The sequence below is a fragment of the Triticum urartu genome, chromosome 7A, assembly GCF_056163025.1.
Source record: "Triticum urartu cultivar PI428250 chromosome 7A, HENAU_Tu73, whole genome shotgun sequence".
Taxonomy (NCBI): Eukaryota; Viridiplantae; Streptophyta; class Magnoliopsida; order Poales; family Poaceae; genus Triticum; species Triticum urartu.
The window spans coordinates 321,984,134-322,006,466 of record NC_141879.1 but is presented as its reverse complement, the minus strand read 5'-3'; positions in this window follow the sequence as shown (position 1 = coordinate 322,006,466).

The following is a 22,333-nucleotide window of genomic DNA, read 5'->3' as shown; positions in this document are numbered from 1 at the left end:
GACAGGGTGCCAGAGAAGCCTGGGCCATGGTGAAGACACGGTATACCAAGGCAGACCCGAATCACATGGCCGAGGTCGGACCTGTGGGGCTCGACGGAAAAGAGATCCCCATTAGCTTAGTTTATGGGCAAGTAGAATTAGCCGCAAAGTATTCTCAACAGGATTGTAAGCTGGACCACCTATTGGATGGTATGGAGGAGGAATTTAGTCAGTCCGCATGACTATGTAATTAAAGTGACATGTATAATGCCTTCTAGCTGGATTGTAGATCATTTGTCGTTGCGGACCTTTTCGCTTCAACCTCCGAGCCCGATAGTCCGGAGTGCATCCGAATACCCGCTCAGTTATATAAAACCGGGGTATGCGTGGAGATCAGGCGTAGGGGTCATTAGTGCTTTATCAGACAAGTGCCCAACTAGTTATGTTATATTACATGGGTAGTAAGAAACATCTTCCAGGGAGAATAGTTCCGTTAAGGGTTCCTTTCCCTGGGTAAGCATGCCCTAAAGTGCATGTCCGGACTGCAATAAGAAACGCAGAAAAAAGCATCTGGGGGCAGATATGGACAATAAATAAAAATCATCTTTTGTTCACCGACCAAATATTCCCTTAAGAACGCTAGCTTTCGGCTTCACCCAGTCTGAGGTACACATTCGGCTGACCCGGCAGTAACAATTGTAGAGGTGCTCCCCTTATGCCCTAGCCGAATTAACGGGAACGTAGGGCATAAATACAAGGGCCAGGCAACCCAGCTTGGCCAAAACTTAAGTCATATCGATGCATATAATGGTGGAAAAAGGTACATGCGGAAGTAGAACACATGTGTTGGGCATGAAGCCCGGGTAAATAATTTAAGCTTCTGTGAAGGAAGCCCCCGGGTATGAAGAGTGCGGCTAGTGCATCTGTAATGTGCAAACAGGGCACAAGGTGACCCTTGAAGGCCTAGAGAAATAAGAAAAGAAAGAAAGAAAGGAAAACAAGACAGATAATGTATTTGTGAAAAAATGGACAAAGGGAGGGGACTAACATAGAGTCCGGTGCTAGCCGTAGAATCTTCGGAGCCTGGCCGCGTTCCATGGGTTCGGCTCGAGTCAACTAGTCAATGCATCCCGTAGTCGGTACGCTCCACCGGTCAGAACTTGGTCAATAATGAAGGGACCTTCCCATTTGGGCTCGAGCTTGTTCTTTTTCTTATCCGGCAGGCGTAGAACTAGTTCGCCAACGTTATAAGTTTTGGCCCGTACTTCTCTGCTTTGGTATCTGTGAGCCTGTTGCTGGTAAAATGCGGAACGGGCTTTGGCTACGTCACGCTCCTCCTCCAAGTTGTCCAGACTGTCCTGCCGATCGAGCTCGGCTTCTCTTTCTTCGTACATGCGCACTCTAGGTGAGTCATGAATTATGTCACAGGGCAAGACTGCCTCTGCGCCGTACACCATAAAAAACGGTGTATATTCGGTACTACGATTCGGCGTGGTCTGTAGCCCCCAGAGTACGGAGTTGAGCTCCTCTACCTAGTGCGTGTCAGACTCCATTAAGGAACGCACTAATCTGGGTTTAATGCCGCTCATTATAAGACCATTTGCTCGTTCGACTTGACCGTTGGTTTGTGGGTGATAGACTCGAGCATAATCGAGCTTGATGCCCATTTCGCTGCACCAGAGTTTTATCTCGTCGGCCGTGAAGTTCGTGCCGTTATCAGTGATGATGCTGTGGGGGACGCCGTAACGGTGTACAACCCCGGATATGAAATCTATCACCGGTCCGGATTCGGCTGTTTTAACCGGTTTAGCCTCTATCCATTTGGTGAATTTATCCACCATGACCAATAAGTATTTTTTTTCTTGTGGGTTCCCCCTTTAAGGGGTCCAACCATGTCAAACCCCCATACCGCAAAGGGCCATGTAATGGGGATTGTTTGGAGGGCGGTGGGTGGCATGTGGCTTTGATTTGCAAAGAGCTGGCAACCGGCGCAACGTTGGACCAAGTCCTGTGCATCTGCCCAGGCCGTTGGCCAATAGAATCCTGTATGGAAGGCCTTGCTTACAAGAGCCCGGGCTGCGGCGTGATGACCGCCAAGTCCGGCATGAATTTCTGCCAAAAGATTCCGCCCTTCATCTTCGGAGATGCACCTTTGAAGGACTCCGGTAGTGCTTTTCTTGTACAATTCTCCCTCATGGACCCTGTAGGCCTTGGATCACCGCACTATGCAGCGTGCCTCTTTTTGGTCCTCCGAAAGTTCCTGTCTAGTTAGGTAGGCCGGGAATGGTTCTGTCCATGGGGCAATAATGGCCATTATTTCATGCGCTGAAGGTGTTATTTCGGTGGCGGAGCCTCCGATTGTGTCAGAGAGTTCGGTATCGGGTAGTTTGGCCGGGTCCGGACTATTGTTACCAGTGTCCCCTTCCCATGCTATGGATGGCTTGAAGAGCCTTTCCAGAAATATGTTGGGGGGGACTGTGTCGCGTTTTGCACTGATGCGGGCGAGGATATCCGCCGCCTGATTGTTTTCCCGAGCCACATGGTGAAATTCGAGTCCCTCGAACCAAGCTGACATTTTTAGGACGACATTTCCATAGGCCACCATTTTTGGATCCTTGGCGTCGAAATCTCCGTTTATTTGGGATATTGCGAGGTTTGAATCCCCACGCACCTCCAGGCGTTGAATGCCCATGGAGACTGCCATCCGAAGACCATGCAACAGAGCTTCGAATTCGACTGCATTGTTGGAATCTGTATACAATATTTGTAGTATGTACCGAACGGTATCTCCGGTTGGGGACGTCAGGACGACGCCAGCCCCTAGACCGGCCAGCATTTTAGAACCGTCGAAGTGCATGATCCAATTGGAGTATGTGCCTTACTCTTTAGGGAGTTCGGCCTCCGTCCATTCAGCGACAAAGTCGGCCAGTACTTGCGATTTGATGGCTCGGCGAGGTTTGTAAGTTATGTCGAATGGGAGGAGCTCAATGGCCCATTTGGCAATCCGGCCCGTAGCGTCGCGGTTGTTGATAATATCATTAAGTGGCACTTCTGAGGCTACTGTAATCGAACACTCTTCAAAGTAGTGTCGCAGTTTCTGCGATGCCATGAATACCGCATATGCTATTTTTTGGTAATGCGGGTACCATGATTTGCATGGAGTGAGGACAGTGGATACATAGTATACCGGCCTTTGAAGAGGGAATTTGTGTCCGTCCGCTTCACGTTCGACAACGAGCACCGCGCTTACAACTTGATGAGTTGCCGCAATTTACAACATCATTGGTTCGCCGATGTTTGGTGCGGCCAGGATCGGGTTGGTTGCCAGAATGGCCTTTATTTCTTCCAATCCGGCTGTGGCCGCATCCGTCCACCCGAAGTGTTCGGTGCGCCGAAGGAGGCGATAAAGGGGTAAAGCCTTTTCTCCCAAGAGGGAGATAAAGCGGCTTAGAGCCGCCACGCATCCAGTTAGCTTCTGGATTTGTTTGAGGTCTGTTGGGGTAGCCAACTGTGACAACGCTCGGATTTTGGCTGGATTAGCTTCAATACCTCTATTGGAGACAATGAATCCCAGGAGCTTTCCGGATGGTACGCCGAAAACGCATTTTTCTGGATTGAGCTTGATGTCATATGTTCGGAGGTTGTCGAATGTGAGCCTCAAGTCGTCTATCAAAGAGTCGACGTGTTTGGTTTTGACGACCACATCGTCTACGTATGCCTGTACTATTTTGCCGATTTGTTTCTCCAAACATGTCTGAATCATGCGCTGATATGTTGCGCCGGTGTTTTTGAGCCCAAAATGCATTGTGTTAAAACAGAAGGGACTGTATGGTGTGATGAATGTCGTTGCGGCTTGGTCGGACTCCGCCATCTTGATTTGGTGGTAACCGGAGTATGCGTCGAGGAAACACAAAGACTCATGTCCTGCAGTAGCATCAATGATTTGATCGATGCGTGGGAGGGGGAAGGGATCCTTTGGGCAAGCTTTATTGAGGTCTTTGATGTCGACACAAAGGCGCCAGGATTTGTCCTTCTTTGGTACCATCACCAGGTTTGCTAGCCAGTCCGGGTGTTTTATTTCTTTGATGAATCCGGCCTCCAATAACTTGGCTAGTTCCTCTCCCATGGTCTGCCTCTTAGGTTCGGAGAAACACCGAAGAGCTTGCTTGACTGGCTTGAATCCCTTTAGGATATTGAGGCTATGCTCGGCCAACCTGCATGGGATTCCTGGCATGTCTGAGGGATGCCAAGCGAATATGTCCTACTTCTCGCGCAGGAACTCTCGTAGTGCGGTGTCCACAGCGGGGCTTAGCTGTGCCCCGATGGAGGCTGTTTTTGTAGGGTCCGTTGGGTGGACTTGGAATTTGACTATTTCATCCGCGGGTTTAAAAGAGGTGGACTTGGATCTCTTGTCGAGTATCACGTCGTCCCTGTCCACCGTGGAGCATAGCGTAGTTAATTCCTCGGCCGAGAGGGCTTCGGATAATGCCTCGAGGGCCAATGCGGCTGTTTTGTTTTCGGCGCGGAGTGTTGTGTCTGGATCGCTGGCGAGAGTGATGATTCCGTTGGGCCCGGGCATTTTGAGCTTCATGTACCCGTAATGGGGTACGGCTTGGAAGATTGTGAATGCCTCCCGTCCTAAAAGAGCGTGATAACCACTGTTGAACGGGGCTACTTGGAATGTAATTTCTTCAGACATGTAATTATCCGGCGTGCCGAATACCACATCTAGTGTGATTTTCCCAGCACAGCGTGCTTCCCGACTGGGGATGATTCCTCTAAAGGTTGTGCTACTTTGCTCAATGCGGCTCCAGTCTATTTCCATCTTTTGAAGAGTTTCCTCATAGATGAGGTTTAATCCACTACCGCCGTCCATGAGTACCTTGGTGAGTCGAAAGCTGTCCACGATTGGACTGAGGACCAGTGCGGCTGGTGCTCGGGCTGTTCGGAATTTAGGTTCGTCACTGGCATTGAAGGTAATAGCCGTGTCACTCCATGGATTTATTGCTTCTACGTGGAAGATTTCGGCCATGCTGCGGAGTGTTCTCTTGCGTCTATTATTCGACGCGAAGGTCTCAAAGACCGTTAACACCGTATTGTTGTCCACGGGATGGTGCTCTGTGGTATTTGGGAGAAGCAGATCCTCACCACTTTTTGCCACCTGCCGGAGTATCCAACATGCTCTAAGGTTGTGTGTTGGTATTGTATCCGCTGTACTATGAATTTTGCAGGGTCCGTTGAGCCATCCCTCCAGTACGGTTCCTTGCCCCGTAGAGGGTTTTTGCTTTTTGATAGTTAACCCGGGTGTATTGTGATCATGCACCCTTTTATTTCCGACTGGGTTTGTGTTCAGGGCTGGATTATCCCAAAAGTTTGTTTCGGTTTTCCAGGGACTTTCCATCGCACAGTACATTCGTACTATGGATGCCAAGTCAGCGAAGCGTGCTATCTCATGGCGATTTATCGCGTTAAGGATTCCCTTGTCCGTGCAATTATTGCGGAAAAATAAGATTGCGACTTCCTCGCGACAGTCCTTAACCTTGTTCATCGCAAGGAGGAATATGGCCCAGTAGTGATGTACTGTTTCCTGGGGCTCTTGCCTGATATGGGAAAGGTCGCTTGTGTTTGGGTGGGTGGGTGGAATTGAATCCAAACCCCTACTCGATCTGGGATCCAGGGGCCGAGGAGTTTCCAATTTTGGAAGTTCCGGTTCCGGGATGTTACCCGCTAATCCTGGTCCGCTGCCTGACTCTAAGTTCAGGGATTGGATGTTGTCCTCCCGCGAACGGGCGTCCGGCTCGGAGAGCTCGGGAATCCGGACATATTTGGTCCTCAGGATAGAGGAAAGGTCTCCGCATTGTTCCTGCACCACTTCAATATGATGGGTGACCGGTTGTAACACCCCGGATAAGACTGTCCCAATATATATTCCAACTCTTGCCGTTTCCGGCGTTAAGTTATTTTATTTTCTCGGGTTCAAGTTCTTTATCTCCGTGTGTTGTTATCGTTGTCATGCATCTCATATCATGTCATCATGTGCATTGCATTTGCATACGTGTTCATCTCATGCATTCGAGCATTTTCCCCGTTGTCCGTTTTGCATTCGGCGCTTCGTTCTCCTCCGGTGGTCATTTCTACCTTTCTTTCGTGTGTGGGGATTAAACATTTCCGGATTGGACCGAGACTTTCCAAGCAGCCTTGGGTTACTACCGGTAGACCGTCTGTCAAGTTTCGTACCATTTGGACTTCGTTTGATGCTCCAACGGTTAACCGAGGGACCAAAAAGGCCTCATGTGTGTTGCAGCCCAACACCCCTCCAAGTTGGCCCAAAACCCACCAAAACCCTCTCCATCATCTAGAGCGTTCGATCACGATCGCGTGGCCGAAAACCGCACCTCATTTGGACACTTCTAGCTCCCTCTATGCCTATATATAGACCCCTCATTCCAAATCTCGGATCCCCTCCCCGAAACACTAGAAAAAAAAGAGAAATCCCACCTCGCGCCGGCCGGACACGTCCGAATCCGGCCGGACAAACCGCCGCCGCCGCCCGCGCCCTATCCGCGCCTGCCACGTGGCGCGGCGCCCCACATCGCCGTCCGCACCCGCCACGGCCCGTGGGGCCCGTCACCGGCCCCTCCGGCCCATCGACCACTGTCGCCCCGCGCCCGCCTTCTGCCTCGCCGCGCCGCTCCTTTGCCTCGCCGTCCGGCCACCGCGCCGCCGTGGGCGCCATCGCTGCCCGGCGCCGCCCCCTCGTCGCCGGCCATCGCCCCCTCGTCGCCGCGCCGCCGCAAGGCCCGCCGCTGACGCCGCCCCGCTCCGGCCGGCCTCCTCCAGCTCCGGTCGCCTCCTCCTCCCCTCGGCAAGCCCCGGCGCAACTCCGGCGAACAGTGATTCCGGCGAGCGCCTCGAAGTCCATGCAGATCTCAGATCCAAAAATTGCATCGGGTTGACTTTTGCCCGAAACCCTAGTTCATATGCTCCTGTTCATCGCATCGTAACTCCTCATCCGTAACTCCGTTTTTGGCATATAGCATATCAAAATGTTCGTCTCAAAGAGTACATCATTTCATCTCATTGCATCATTTTCATTTGAGTTCATCTTGATGCCTGAAATGCTGTTAGAAGAGTGCTACTTGAGATAATTGTCAGATCTGCTTCTCCAATTAGATATTTGTCATTTTTGCCATGATTATTGTGTGCATGATATGCCCATGAGCTCTACATATGTTTTGTTAAGGGTTTTGCCATCTTTCCAGATGTGCAACCCATGTATTTTTGTGATGTGTGTGGTGACTAGCACAAGCTTGCAAAGTGAGGCATTTGGTAATGCTGATTCCAGGGACTTAGCATTTTCACTAAGTCTTTGAGCTGTTTATCTCATATGGCCATATGTTCATGTTGTTTCCTAGTGATCCGTGCCTCTTTTGAGGATGATCAGTAAGGAAGTTTTGTTAATCTTGTAGTGCTATATCCATCCATGTCTTTGTTTGAAATTATGGAGCACCCTAGATCGAGTCAATCGAGCTCTACTTTTGCTATTTCGTGAATCTGGGCAGATTGTCTACTTGTTAGCGATTTTGCCGATGATGTTGTAGTTGATCCGTGCTTGCTATGTTATTGTTCTTGTCATGCCTAGCTTGCATTTTGTGTATTCTTGATGGGTGTATTCTTAGGTTTCCATGACTTGCTCTGTAGTGAGTGCATCGAGCTCGTAAACATGCCTACTTGATATCTGTTTTCAGCATGCTCCAGTTTTCACTAAGTCTGAGAACTGATTATGTTTTTGCCATGTTCACATGCTTGCAATTGTATTTTTTGATCCCTTTTGGCTCAAGGTCACTAAGGAAGTTTTGTTAAGCTCTTTGAGTAGCTCCATGCCATGCTTTACTTTGCCATGTTCAGGTCCTGTAGCATGTAGTTTTTTTGCTCCAAAGAGTGCTATCTGATCTGAGATTCCAGACAAGTGCTAATTTCACTAAGTCTGAAATCCGTTTACCATATGCATTTTTGCTATGCTTGTTTGAACCTGTTAATGGATGAATTGGTAGTAGCTTAGTGCAAGACTTTTGTTAAGCATTGATGCCATGTTTGAGTGTTGTAGCATGTTCATCTTGTTGCATTTAGATGGCTACTTGCTGTAAATCGCAGAACGTGGCCATATTTGAATTGCTTGCCATTTTCAAACCGTAACTCCGATTCCGGCGTTCTTTATATCGTTTTCAAGCGATTTCATCTCATCTTTCCAGTGGCACACTTGGATTCCCAAGTTGAGGCCAGGTTCATGCATCCCTTGTCAAATCTTGCATATGCATCCCGCATTGCATCCCGCATAGCATACCATCTTTGCATCATGTTGTTTGAGTTTGCACGTGGTTGATTGTGTTCGTTTGCTTGTTTGTCTTATTTGGGTAGAGCCGGGAGACGAGTTCTCTAACGAGGAGCCCATTGAGTTTGCTTTCGAGGATCCAGTCAACTCTGACAACTTTGCAGGCAAGATGATCATACCCTCGAAATCACTACTATCTTTGCTTTGCTAGATGCTCGCTCTTTTGCTATGCCTATGCTATGATGCCTACCACTTGCTTTCAAGCCTCCCAAATTGCCATGTCAAACCTCTAACCCACCATGTCCTAGCAAACCGTTGATTGGCTATGTTACCGCTTTGCTCAGCCCCTCTTATAGCGTTGCTAGTTGCAGGTGAAGATTGGAGACCGTTCCTTGTTGGAACATTATTTACTTGTTGGGATATCATTACATTGCCATGTTATCTTAATGCATCTATATACTTGGTAAAGGGTGGAAGGCTCGGCCTCTCGCCTAGTGTTTTGTTCCACTCTTGCCGCCCTAGTTTCCGTCATATCGGTGTTATGTTCCCGGATTTTGCGTTCCTTACGCGGTTGGGTTATAATGGGAACCCCTTGATAGTTCACCTTGATTAAAGATTTTCCAGCAATGCCCAACCTTGGTTTTACCATTTGCCACCTAGCCTCTTTTTCCCTTGGGTTTCCGGAGCCCGAGGGTCATCTTATTTTAGCCCCCCCCCTGGGCCAGTGCTCCTCTGAGTGTTGGTCCAAACTAGAGTCCTATGCAGCGCCCCCTCGGGGAAACTCGAGGTTTGGTTTTAGTTGTATGGAGCGCTCATCTGAGTGTGCCCTGAGAACGAGGTATGTGCAGCTCCTATCGGGATTTGTCGGCACATTCGGGCGGTGTTGCTGGATTGGTTTTAACCTGTCGAAGTGTCTTGAAGAACCGAGATACTGAGTCTGATCGGAACGTCTCGGGAGGAGGTCTATTCCTTTGTTGACCGTGAGAGCTTGTCATGGGCTAAGTTGGGACTCCCCTGCAGGGATTTGAACTTTCGAAAGCCGTACCCGCGGTTATGGGCAGATGGGAATTTGTTAATGTCCGGTTGTAGATAACTTGAACCGTAATTAAATTAAAATGAATCAACAGTGTGAGTTACCATGATGGTCTCTTCTCGGCAGAGTCCGGGAAGTGAACACGGTGTTGGAGTAATGTTTGCGCAGGTTGCTCTCTAGTTTCTCGCTCGCGCTTTGCCTCCTCTTCTCGCTCTCTTTTGCGAACAGGTTAGCCACCATATATGCTAGTCGCTTGCTGCAGCTCCACATATTTTACCTTGCCTTACCTATAAGCTGAAATAGTCTTGATCGCGAGGGTGCGAGATTGCTGAGTCCCTGTGGCTCACAGATTACTATTAAACCAGATGCAGGGCCTGATGATTCCGCTCCAGGTGACGCGCTCGAGCTCAAGTGGGAGTTCGACGAGGACTCTCAACGATACTATGTTTCCTTTCCTGATGATCAGTAGTGGTGCCCAGTTGGGGTGATCGGGACCGTGTCGCATGTTGGGTTATCTTTTATTTTGGCGCCGTAGTCGGGCCATGAGTGTTTGATTGTTGTAATGCTATTTATGTACTTTGATTGACGTGGCGAGTGTAAGCCAACTATGTATCTCCCCTTTATTATTTATATTACATGGGATGTTGTGATGATTGCCTAACTTGCGACATTGCTTTCAATGCGGTTATGTCTCTAAGTCGTGCCTCGACACGTGGGAGCTATAGCCGCATCGAGGACGTTACAAGTTGGTAATCAGAGCCTTCCCCGACCTTAGGAGCACCCACTGATTGATCGTTTTTAGCGGCCGAGTTGTGTCTAGAAAAAAATGTTTTGAGTCATTTAGGAATTATATATCCGAGAGTTTAGGAATTCTTTTTACTTCCCAGTCTCCTCATCGCTCTGGTAAGGCATCCTGACGTAGAGTTTTGACTCTTCTCTTCTCAAATTTCACAAAAAAAATTTAGGATCACGCGGGTATCTTGGAATCGTTCCGATGGTTTTATGACGAGAACATTGTCTTAGTGCCTCCTGTCAGGGGTTTTGTGGAAGTGTCCCGGGGAGTTGAGCTCTGAGCTGTTGTCGTCATAATTTTATCGTTGCAGTTCTGGAATACCTGAGTTTAGTACGCCGACATCGAAAATCTCTTTTATGCAGTTCGTTGGTGAGATAACCTCGACGCCACCCAGTACTGGGGCGGGAGTTCGGGAGTATCGCCATAACTTGTATAACGGATGCTTTTCGAAGGTTGAGGTAGATGGTTTCCGAAGTTTTTCTCGGTTATGTGTTGAAGGATGGATACAGTTGGATGTAGGATTTGCTAGATTTGGGTGAGATATTATGCTTCCCCTGTATCCCCAACACCTGATTGCATAACCGGAAAGGTTCGGGAGTTTCATAGGTGGGAATTCAAGTAGCTTTAGTTCTTCTTCCACGGATATTTGGTTTGAGATTGGGATTTCTTACCGATTATTCGTTCTTGATCCGTACCTTGTTGATTTATTTCTCTACCTAAATTCTAAGTGGCTTCTCAATTTATGGATATGTGACCATTTCAAGAGGAATGCATTCGTTCATTTTGTGAGGATGTGAAGACTATATGTTGCAATTTTCATTCCGTTGGATTCAGCTTCATTTTATCTGTCTATGTGCTAACGGTGGTCAACCTCTTCAGGATGGCTCCCGCTAAGAGCACCAATCAGAATCAGAATCAAGATCCGCCACCACCTCCACCTCCTCCGGAGGCATGGCAAGCTGTGATGGCCGCAACCAATGCAAACACACAGTTGATCATGCAAATTCTTCAAGAGCACAATCAAGGAAACCAAGGGAACCAAGGCAACAATCAGAATCACTTTGCTACACTCAACCAGTTCCTTGCTAACGGTCCAAAGACTTTCAGCAATTGTGTTGAGGCAACCGATGCTGACGATTGGCTCGTGGATCTGTGCAAGCATTTCGAGTGCAGTAACGTCAGGCCTGAGGACTTCGTCAAGTTCGCTTCCTTCCAACTCAAAGATCAAGCTGCAGAATGGTTCCAGCAGTACAAGGATTCCAGAGGTGGATGTGTGATCACTTGGGATGAATTCCGTCAAGATTTCAGAGCTCATCATATTCCTTAGAGTGTGGTTGAAAGCAAGCGTGAGGAATTCCGCAACCTGAAGCAAGGCTCTTTGTCTGTCTATGACTACAACAAGTTGTTTCAGAAGCTCGCCCGCTTTGCCAAGCAGGATGTCCCTGATGAGAAGAGCATGATATACCAGTTCAGGGGTGGTCTCGGAGAAGAAATCCAGCTCGCTCTTGTTCTCTTTGAGCCCTTGAGGTACGATGAGTTCTACAACATGGCATTGAAGCAAGAGGCCGCTCAACTGAGGTGTGATGCTTCCAAGAAGCGAGTCAGAGACACTACTCCTTCTTCCTCTACTCAAGTGGCCAAGCAGTAGAAGTATTGGCTTCCTCCTCCTCCGTTCCGTCAGCCGTATCAGCAGAAGAGCAAAGGTGGCAGTGGATCTTCCCACCCACCCAACCCTGGCTTTCAGAACAAGACTTCGTCTCAAGCTCCAAGATCGAGTGCTCCGTACCACCGTCCGCTTTCAGAGGTCACGTGCAACAAGCGCCAACAGAAGGGTCACTATGCCAACAAGTGTCTCAACCAGAGGCGTCTTCCTCCTCCTCCTCCTGTCAGATCGGCAAGTACAGCTGTGGTCAAGCATAACCCCAAGCACGCCAAGGTCAACTTGATGAACGCAGCTCAGGCAGAGGATTCGTCAGATGTCATCATGGGTAACCTTCCTGTTAATGATATTCCTACTAAAGTTCTTTTTGACACTGGTGCATCGCATTGTTTCATTTCCAAACCTTTTGCATCGAAGTATGAGTGCGATTATCAGTATCTGCAAAGTTCCTTGCAAATTGTGTCACCGGGCAAGCAGATGACAGCTAACACCTGCGTCCCAGAGGTTACTATCACCTTGGGCGAGTACAAGTTCCTTTCTTCCCCAATTGTTCTTAGTAACTCGGATATTGATCTTATTCTCGAGATGGATTGGCTGTCTAAGCACAAGGCGCATCTTGATTGTGCTGCCAGGCAGATTCAATTGACTCATTCGTCTGAGGATGTAATTGTCTTTGCCGCTCGGGATAATACCATCCATCTGTTTTCTCTCAATGAGAAGGGTGAACTGGATGCTATCTCGCAAATTCCAGTCGTTTGCGAATATCAAGACGTCTTTCCAGAAGAGCTTCCAGGAATGCCTCCGCACCGGCCAGTTGAATTCGTCATCGATCTTGAGCCTGGCACGGAACCTGTGTGCAAGCGTCCTTACAAGCTCGGACCTGAAGAGTTGAAGGAGCTGAAGAAGCAACTCGATATTCAAGAAAGAATGGGTCTCATCCGGCCTAGTTCTTCTCCGTGGGGTTGTGGTGTTGTTTTTGTGAAGAAGAAGGATGGAACAGACCGACTTTGTGTTGATTACCGTCCATTGAACAAGAAGACCATCAAGAACAAATACCCACTTCCCAACATCAACGAGCTATTCGAACAACTCAAAGGTGCCCAAGTATTCTCCAAGCTTGATCTCCGTATGGGTTATCATCAGATTCGAATCCGTGAGCAAGATATTCCCAAGACGGCTTTCAGGACAAGCTATGGTTCATATGAATACACTGTCATGTCTTTTGGCCTCGTCAACGCTCCTCCGACTTTCTCTCGCATGATGAACTTCATCTTCAACGCCTACACCAATGACTTCGTTTTGGTCTATCTCGACAACATTCTGGTTTTCTCGAAGAACAAGGAACATCATGCCAAGCACTTGCGTTTGGTACTCGATAAGCTCAGAGAACACAAGTTCTACGCCAAGTTCTCCAAGTGCGGATTTTGGCTCGATGAGGTTCTTTATCTTGGCCATATCATCTCTGCCAAGGGCATTGCGGTAAATCCTGAGAAGGTGTCTGCAATTGTGAATTGGGAACCTCCTTAGAATGTGAAGCAACTCCGTAGCTTCCTCGGTCTCGCAAGCTACTGTCGAAGATTCGTTGAAAACTTTTCTAAGATCGCGAAGCCTCTCTCAAATCTTCTCCAGAAGCACATCAAGTACGTTTGGTCTCCGGAGTGTGACATTGCTTTCAACACTTTGAAAGAGAAATTGATCACTGCTCCAGTTCTGACTCCGCCTGATGAATCCAAGCCGTACGAGGTCTTTTGTGATGCCTCTCTCCAAGGTCTTGGCGCAGTGTTGATGCAAGAGAAGAAAGTTGTTGCTTATACCTCTCGCCAGTTAAAGCCCAATGAGAAGAACTACCCCACTCATGATCTCGAGTTGGTGGCAGTTGTGCATGCTCTTTTGACTTGGAGACATCTCTTATTGGGAAGAAAAGTGGACATCTTCACTGACCACAAGAGTCTCAAGTACATCTTCACTCAGCCTAATCTCAACCTCAGGAAAACTCGATGGGTCGAAATGATTCAAGAGTATAATCCGAGTATCGAGTATACTCCAGGCAAGGCCAATGTGATTGCTGACGCATTGAGCAGGAAGGCTTATTGCAACAGTCTGATTCTCAAGCCTTATCAACCCGAGCTTTGTGAAGCTTTCCACAAACTTAATCTGCAAGTTGTTCCTCAAGGTTTCCTCGCCAACCTTCAAGTCTCTCCTACCTTGGAAGACCAGATTCGCCAAGCCCAGCTTCTTGATGCTATGGTGAAAAAGGTGAAGATTGGGATTGCCAAGAGTCAACCCAAGTACAAGTGCTACCGCCTTGATGACAAGGATACTCTCTTCTTCGAGGATCGTATTGTTGTGCCCAAAGGTGAACTTCGTAAAGTGATCATGAACGAGGCTCACAATTCTCTCCTCTCCATCCACCCTGGGAGTACGAAGATGTATCAGGACCTCAAGCAGGCTTATTGGTGGACTCGAATGAAGCGCGAGATTGCTCAATTCATGAATGAATGTGATGTCTGCAGAAGAGTGAAGGCAGAACACCAAAGGCCAGCTGGTCTCCTCCAACCTCTTGCCATTCCAGAATGGAAGTTTGACCACATTGAAATGGACTTCGTGACTGGGTTTCCAAAGTCCAAGCATGGCAATGATGCTATATTCGTTGTCATCGACAAACTCACTAAAGTGGCTCACTTTCTGCCTATCAAAGAGTCAATCACTGCAGCTCAATTGGCGGAACTCTATACCTCTCGAATTGTCTCTCTGCACGGTATTCCACAAGTGATCTCTTCAGACCGTGGCAGCATCTTTACCTCAAAGTTTTGGGATTCTTTTCAGAAGGCCATGGGCACCAACATCCGCTTCAGCACAGCTTTCCATCCTCGAACTAGCGGTTAAGTCGAGCGTGTCAACCAGATTCTTGAAGATATGCTCAGGGCTTGTGTGATCTCCTTCGGCATGAAGTGGGAGGATTGTCTTTCATATGCTGAATTCTCCTACAACAACAGTTTTCAAGCAAGTTCGGGCAAGGCCCCATTTGAAATTCTGTATGGCAGGAAGTGTCGTACCCCTCTCAACTGGTCCGAAACCGGTGAACGTCAGCTTTTGGGTAATGACTTAATCACAGAGGCAGAGGAAATGTGCAAAGTCATTCGAGATAACCTCAAAGCAGCCCAATCCCGTCAGAAGAGCTACTATGATAGTAAGCACCGTGATTTGGCTTTCGAGATCGGAGATCATGTTTACCTCCGCGTCTCTCCTACGAAAGGTACTCACCGCTTCGGTATCAAAGGGAAGCTTGCCCCTAGATACGTGGGACCTTTCAAGATTGTCAGCAAGAGAGGCGATCTCGCCTATCAACTCGAGCTTCCTTCAAACTTTGCAAATGTTCATGATGTGTTCCATGTCTCTCAGCTTCGAAAGTGCTTCAAGACTCCTGACCGCACCGTCAACTTCGAGGACATCGAGCTCCAAGAAGATCTCTCCTATCGTGAGCACCCAGTTGCTATTCTTGAAGAGACTGAACGCAAGACTCGCAACAAGTCAATCAAATTCCTCAAAGTCAAGTGGTCACACCATTCCGACCGTGAAGCTACCTCGGAACGCGAGGATCACCTCCGTTCTGAGTACCCGGCGTTCTTTCAGTCCTAGATCTCGGGACGAGATCCTTTCATAGTGGTGGAGTGTTGTAACACCCCGGATATGACTTTCCCAATATGTATTCCAACTCTTGCCGTTTCCGGCGTTAAGTTATTTTATTTTCTCGGGTTCGAGTTCTTTGTCTTCGTGTGTTGTTATCGTTGTCATGCATCTCATATCATGTCATCATGTGCATTGCATTTGCATACGTGTTCATCTCATGCATTCGAGCATTTTCCCCGCTGTCTGTTTTGCATTCCGGCGCTTCATTCTCCTCCGGTGGTCATTTCTATCTTTATTTCGTGTGTGGGGATTACACATTTCCGGATTGGACCGAGACTTGCCAAGCGGCCTTGGGTTACTACCGGTAGACCGCCTGTCAAGTTTCGTACCATTTGGACTTCGTTTGATGCTCCAACGGTTAACCGAGGGACCGAAAAGGCCTCGTGTGTGTTGCAGCCCAACACCCCTCTAAGTTGGCCCAAAACCCACCAAAACTCTCTCCATCATCTAGAGCGTTCAATCACGATCGCGTGGCCAAAAACCGCACCTCATTTGGACACTTCTAGCTCCCTCTATGCCTATATATAGACCCCTCATTCCAAATCTCGGATCCCCTCCCTGAAACCCTAGAAAAAAAAGAGAAATCCCACCTCGCGCCGGCCGGACACGTCTGAATCCGGCCGAACAAACCACCGCCGCCGCCCGCGCCCTATCCGCGCCTGCCACGTGGCGCGGCGCCCCACATCGCCGTCCGCACCCGCCGCGGCCCGCGGGGCCCGTCACCGCCCCCCCGGCCCATCGACCACCACCGCCTCGCGCCCGCCTTCCGCCTCGCCACGCCGCTCCTTTGCCTCGCCGTCCGGCCACCGCGCCGCCGTGGGCGCCATCGCCGCCCGGCGCCGCCCCCTCGTCGCCGGCCATCGCCCCCTCGTCGCCGCGCCGCCGCAAGGCCCGCCGCTGACGCCGCCCCGCTCCGGCCGGCCTCCTCCAGCTCCGGTCGCCTCCTCCTCCCCTCGGCAAGCCCCGGCGCAACTCCGGCGAACAGTGATTCCGGCGAGCGCCTCGAAGTCCATGCAGATCTCAGATCCAAAAATTGCATCGGGTTGACTTTTGCCCGAAACCCTAGTTCATATGCTCCTGTTCATCGCATCGTAACTCCTCATCCGTAACTCCGTTTTTGGCATATAGCATATCAAAATGTTCGTCTCAGAGAGTACATCATTTCATCTCATTGCATCATTTTAATTTGAGTTCATCTTGATGCCCGAAATGCTGTTAGAAGAGTGCTACTTGAGATAATTGTCAGATCTGCTGCTCCATTTAGATATTTGTCATATTTGCCATGATTATTGTGTGCATGATATGCCCATGAGCTCTACATATGTTTTGTTAAGGGTTTTGCCATCTTTCCTGAGGTGCAACCCATGTATTTTTGTGATGTGTGTGGTGACTAGCACAAGCTTGCAAAGTGAGGCATTTGGTAATGCTGATTCCAGGGACTTAGCATTTCCACTAAGTTTTTGAGCTGTTTATCTCATATGGCCATATGTTCATGTTGTTTCCTAGTGATCCGTGCCTCTTTTGAGGATGATCAGTAAGGATGTTTTGTTAATCTTGTAGTGCTCTATCCATCCATGTCTTTGTTTGCAATTATGGAGCACCCTAGCTCGAGTAAATCGAGCTCTACTTTTGCTATTTTGTGAATCTGGGAAGATTGTCTACTTGTTAGCATTTTTGCCGATGATGTTGTAGTTGAGCCGTGCTTGCTATGTTATTGTTCTTGCCATGTCTAGCTTGAATTTTGTGTATTCTTGATGGGTGTATGCTTAGGTTTCCATGACTTACTCTGTAGTGAGTGCATCGAGCTCGTAAACATGCCTACTTGATATCTATTTTCAGCATGCTCCAGTTTTCACTAAGTCTGAGAACTGATTATGTTTTTGCCATGTTCACATGCTTGCAATTGTATTTTTTGATCCCTTTTGGCTCAAGGTCACTAAGGGATTTTTCTTAAGCTATTTGAGTAGCTCCATGCCATGCTTTACTTTGCCATGTTCAGGTCCTGTAGCATGTAGTTTTGTTGCTCCAAAGAGTGCTATCTGATCTGAGATTCCAGACAAGTGCTGATTTCACTAAGTCTGAAATCCGTTTACCATATGCATTTTTGCCATGCTTGTTTGAACCTGTTAATGGATGAATTGGCCGTAGCTCAGTGCTAGACTTTTGTTAATCATCATGAATGCATCCCTGCCATGTATTTTGATGCCATGTTTGAGTGCTGTAGCGTGTTCATCTTGTTGCATTTAGATGGCTACTTGCTATAAATCGCAGAACGTGGCCATATTTGAATTGCTTGCCATTTCCAAACCATAACTCCGATTCCGGCGTTCTTTATATCGTTTTCAAGCGATTTCATCTCATCTTTCCAGTGGAACACTTGGATTCCCATGTTGAGGCCAGGTTCATGCATCCCTTATCAAATCTTGTATATGCATCCCGCGTTGCATCCCGCATAGCATACCATCTTTGCATCATGTTGTTTGAGTTTGCACGTGGTTGATTGTGTTCCGTTTCCTTGTTTGTCTTGTTTGGGTAGAGCCGGGAGACGAGTTCGCTAACGAGGAGCCCATTGAGTTTGCTTTCGAGGATCCAGTCAACTCTGACAACTTTGCAGGCAAGATGATCATACCCTCGAAATCACTATTATCTTTGCTTTGCTAGATGCTCGCTCTTTTGCTATGCCTATACTACGATGCCTACCATTTGCTTTCAAGCCTCCCAAATTTCCATGTCAAACCTCTAACCCACCATGTCCTAGCAAACCGTTGATTGGCTATGTTACCGCTTTGCTCAGCCCCTCTTATAGCGTTGCTAGTTGCAGGTGAAGATTGGAGACCGTTCCTTGTTGGAACATTATTTACTTGTTGGGATATCATTATATTGCCATGTTATCTTAATGCATCTATATACTTGGTAAAGGGTGGAAGGCTCGGCCTCTCACCTAGTGTTTTGTTCCACTCTTGCCGCCCTAGTTTCCGTCATATCGGTGTTATGTTCCCGGATTTTGCGTTCCTTACGCGGTTGGGTTATAATGGGAACCCCTTGATAGTTCGCCTTGATTAAAGCTTTTCCAGCAATGTCCAACCTTGGTTTTACCATTTTCCACCTAGCCTCTTTTTCCCTTGGGTTTCCGGAGACTGAGGGTCATCTTATTTTAGCCCCCCCTGGGCCAGTGCTCCTCTGAGTGTTGGTCCAAACTAGAGTCCTGTGCAGCGCCCCCTCGGGGAAACTCGAGGTTTGGTTTTAGTTGTATGGAGCGCTCATCTGAGTGTGCCCTGAGACGAGATATGTGCAGCTCCTATCGGGATTTGTCGGCACATTCGGGCGGTGTTGCTGGATTGGTTTTAACCTGTCGAAGTGTCTTGAAGAACCGAGATACCGAGTCTGATCGGAACGTCTCGGGAGGAGGTCTATTCCTTCGTTGACCATGAGAGCTTGTCATGGGCTAAGTTGGGACTCCCCTGCAGGGATTTGAACTTTCGAAAGTCGTGCCCGCGGTTATGGGCAGATGGGAATTTGTTAATGTCCGGTTGTAGATAACTTGAACCGTAATTTAATTAAAATGAATCAACAGTGTGAGTTACCGTGATGGTCTCTTCTCGGCAGAGTCCGGGAAGTGAACACGGTGTTGGAGTAATGTTTGCGCAGGTTGCTCTCTAGTTTCTCGCTCGCGCTTTGCCTTTTCTTCTCGCTCTCTTTTGCGAACAGGTTAGCCACCGTATATGCTAGTCGCTTGCTGCAGCTCCACATATTTTACCTTGCCTTACCTATAAGCTGAAATAGTCTTGATCGCGAGGGTGCGAGATTGATGAGTCCCTGTGGCTCACAGATTACTATTAAACCAGATGCAGGGCCTGATGATTCCGCTCCAGGTGACGCGCTCGAGCTCAAGTGGGAGTTCGACGAGGACTCTCAACGATACTATGTTTCCTTTCCTGATGATCAGTAGTGGTGCCTAGTTGGGGTGATCGGGACCGTGTCGCATGTTGGGTTATCTTTTATTTTGGTGCCGTAGTCGGGCCATGAGTGTTTGATTGTTGTAATGCTATTTATGTACTTTGATTGACGTGGCGAGTGTAAGCCAACTATGTATCTCCCCTTTATTATTTATATTACATGGGATGTTGTGATGATTGCCTAACTTGTGACATTGCTTTCAATGCGGTTATGTCTCTAAGTCGTGCCTCGACACGTGGGAGCTATAGCCGCATCGAGGGCGTTACACCGGTGAAGAGTTAATCTCCCTTTGATCGGGTTTAAGCCCAATCCGATCATAGTCCATAGCGACTCCCAAGGCGGTGATGCGATCCAAGAGCTCGTTTAAGGAGGAGAGCTCCATTGGATCCATCTGTTCGGCGAGTGTAGATTTAACGTGGAGGCTGTTTTCGATGATCCGAGAATTCATCGTCGGCACGGCGGCCGAACAGGTGGTCATGATGAACCCGCCTAGCCGAAGAGTTTGGCTAACAGCCAAAGCTCCCCCAACAGTAGTACCGTCTTTAAAGACGAGACGAGACATCCTTCCTTCTGGTGACGGCACAGAGGAACTCTCAATGAAAGCACCAATGTCGGTGTCAAAACCGGCGGATCTCAGGTAGGGGGTCCCAAACTGTGCGTCTAAGGCGGATGGTAACAGGAGGCAAGGGACACAATGTTTTACCCAGGTTCGGGCCCTCTTGATGGAGGTAAAACCCTACGTCCTGCTTGATTAATATTGATGATATGGGTAGTACAAGAGTAGATCTACCACGAGATCCGAGAGGCTAAACCCTAGAAGCTAGCCTATGGTATGATTGTATGTTGTCCTACGGACTAAAACCCTCTGGTTTATATAGACACCGGAGAGGGCTAGGGTTACACAAGGTCGGTTACAAAAGAGGAGATATACATATCTGTATTGCCTAGCTTGCCTTCCACGCCAAGTAGAGTCCCATCCGGACACGAGACGAAGTCTTCAATCTTGTATCTTCATAGTCTAACAGTCCGGCCAAAGGATATAATCCGGCTGTCCGGAGACCCCCTAATCCATGACTCCCTCAAGGGGGAAGGAAAAAGAGAAAGGAGATGCATTAATGGAGGTGGTGTAGTTAGCTAGGAGTAATGAAGAGAGAGAAATGTAGGTAGAAGAGGGAGAGTAATGGGGGAGAAGTATTGAGGAAGAAGAAGAATGAGAGAGGGAGGATGTGGGAGGTAGGGGAAAGGGAGGAGAGGAGATGGGGGAGGGGAGGACGGGTGGACAAAGGTGGTGGGGTCCTGCGTCTTAGCAGTAGCGCAGGAGGAAAAACGCGCTACTACTAAGAGCGTAGCAGCGGCGCGCTTTTCTCACAGGCGCTACTGCTAAAAGGGGCCAATCATGTGGACAATTTCAAAATTAGTAACATCAACGTGAGTAAAAGGCGCGCTACTACTATTGCATTAGCAGTAGCGCGCATCATGACACCGCGTTGCTGCTAAACTTAGGTTGTTGGTTACTGTCGGTCGATTTTTGTAGCAGCGCGGTTTAGCCCTCACGCGCTACTGCTAAATTGGCATCAGCAGCGTGCTTTTCTTAACCACGCCACTGCTAATTAGCAGTAGAGCTTCTTTTTGTGTCGCACTACTGCTAAGATTCTGTGTATAAGGTTTTCCCTAGTAGTGTATCAGTAGGCCCTGTCATAGCTGTTTTCCTCTCATTGTTACATGATGTTTGAACCATGACATATTGCTAGAATATCAAAGCCATTGGCTTATCTTTTAAAACCTGGGGATATGATTATGACCACGGAATTGCAATTCTCTGTCTATGATATGTGTCACTGTTATAATAATCTTAATTCCACACATACTCTGAACATGATTGTTTATTTTTATCCTTTTGGTCTCCAATTTGAATTGCTGCAGCAAACGCAAAAACGCTGGCCTTCATGATTCCAGGACCTGGAATCATACCAGCCGATGGGAGGTGGTTTATCGCTCATTCAGCTGACGGCAGTCATTTGATGCTCATTCGCACGTACCAAATTGACCAAACCATTATATCAACCCACATGCGGTACAATGCCTGGGTCATTCGTGACATTGATGGCTATGGCTGGTTCGTGTTCGAGAAAGATCCTAGCTCCGTTGGGCCAGGCGTATCCAAATGGAGGCGGGTTTACAACCTCGGCAACCACTCCATGTTCCTCAGGCTCAATTATCCGATCATCCAACCAATCATCAATCATATCACCGGCAACGATTACCATGCTATGCAACTTCCATTCGCTAGGGGGAACTATGTTTACACATCATACCATGGGTTTCATGAATCACCATATCCAGAGATTCGTCGACACGGCTTGTTGCCAGATAATCTTCAGTGTGTGAAAGGCATTAAGCTTCCATGCGATGGATGGCTTTTGCAAACCCGACATGCGGCGATGTGGTTCATGCCAATAGCAAATATGCACAACTCGATTCGTACTGATATCTAGACCGAGCCATGCATCCTGCTGCTGTTGCACGGCACTCTTTTGTTGGATATTATGTACTGTTGTTAGTTTGAAGCACTCCTTTGGTATGAAGGATAGATACCTTTCTAGGATCAAGTGCATCATAACTCACCTACGTACGATGTACCGATAATGATGATGGAGATGCGGTGCTGAAGTCATATATATATATATGTATATATATATACATAAACACTATTCTGACCACGGGATCAGAATAATATTCTGATCACAACATGAACTTCCCGAGTAATGCGCCTGACCTTCCCCGAGTACTAGGTTGAACTTCAGCTAAAAGGTGTCCAAATGGGGCTTGCGATATATTGTTGGAAAGCTATGGACATCAGTAGCATGACCCAAGTTAAATTTTTGGCAA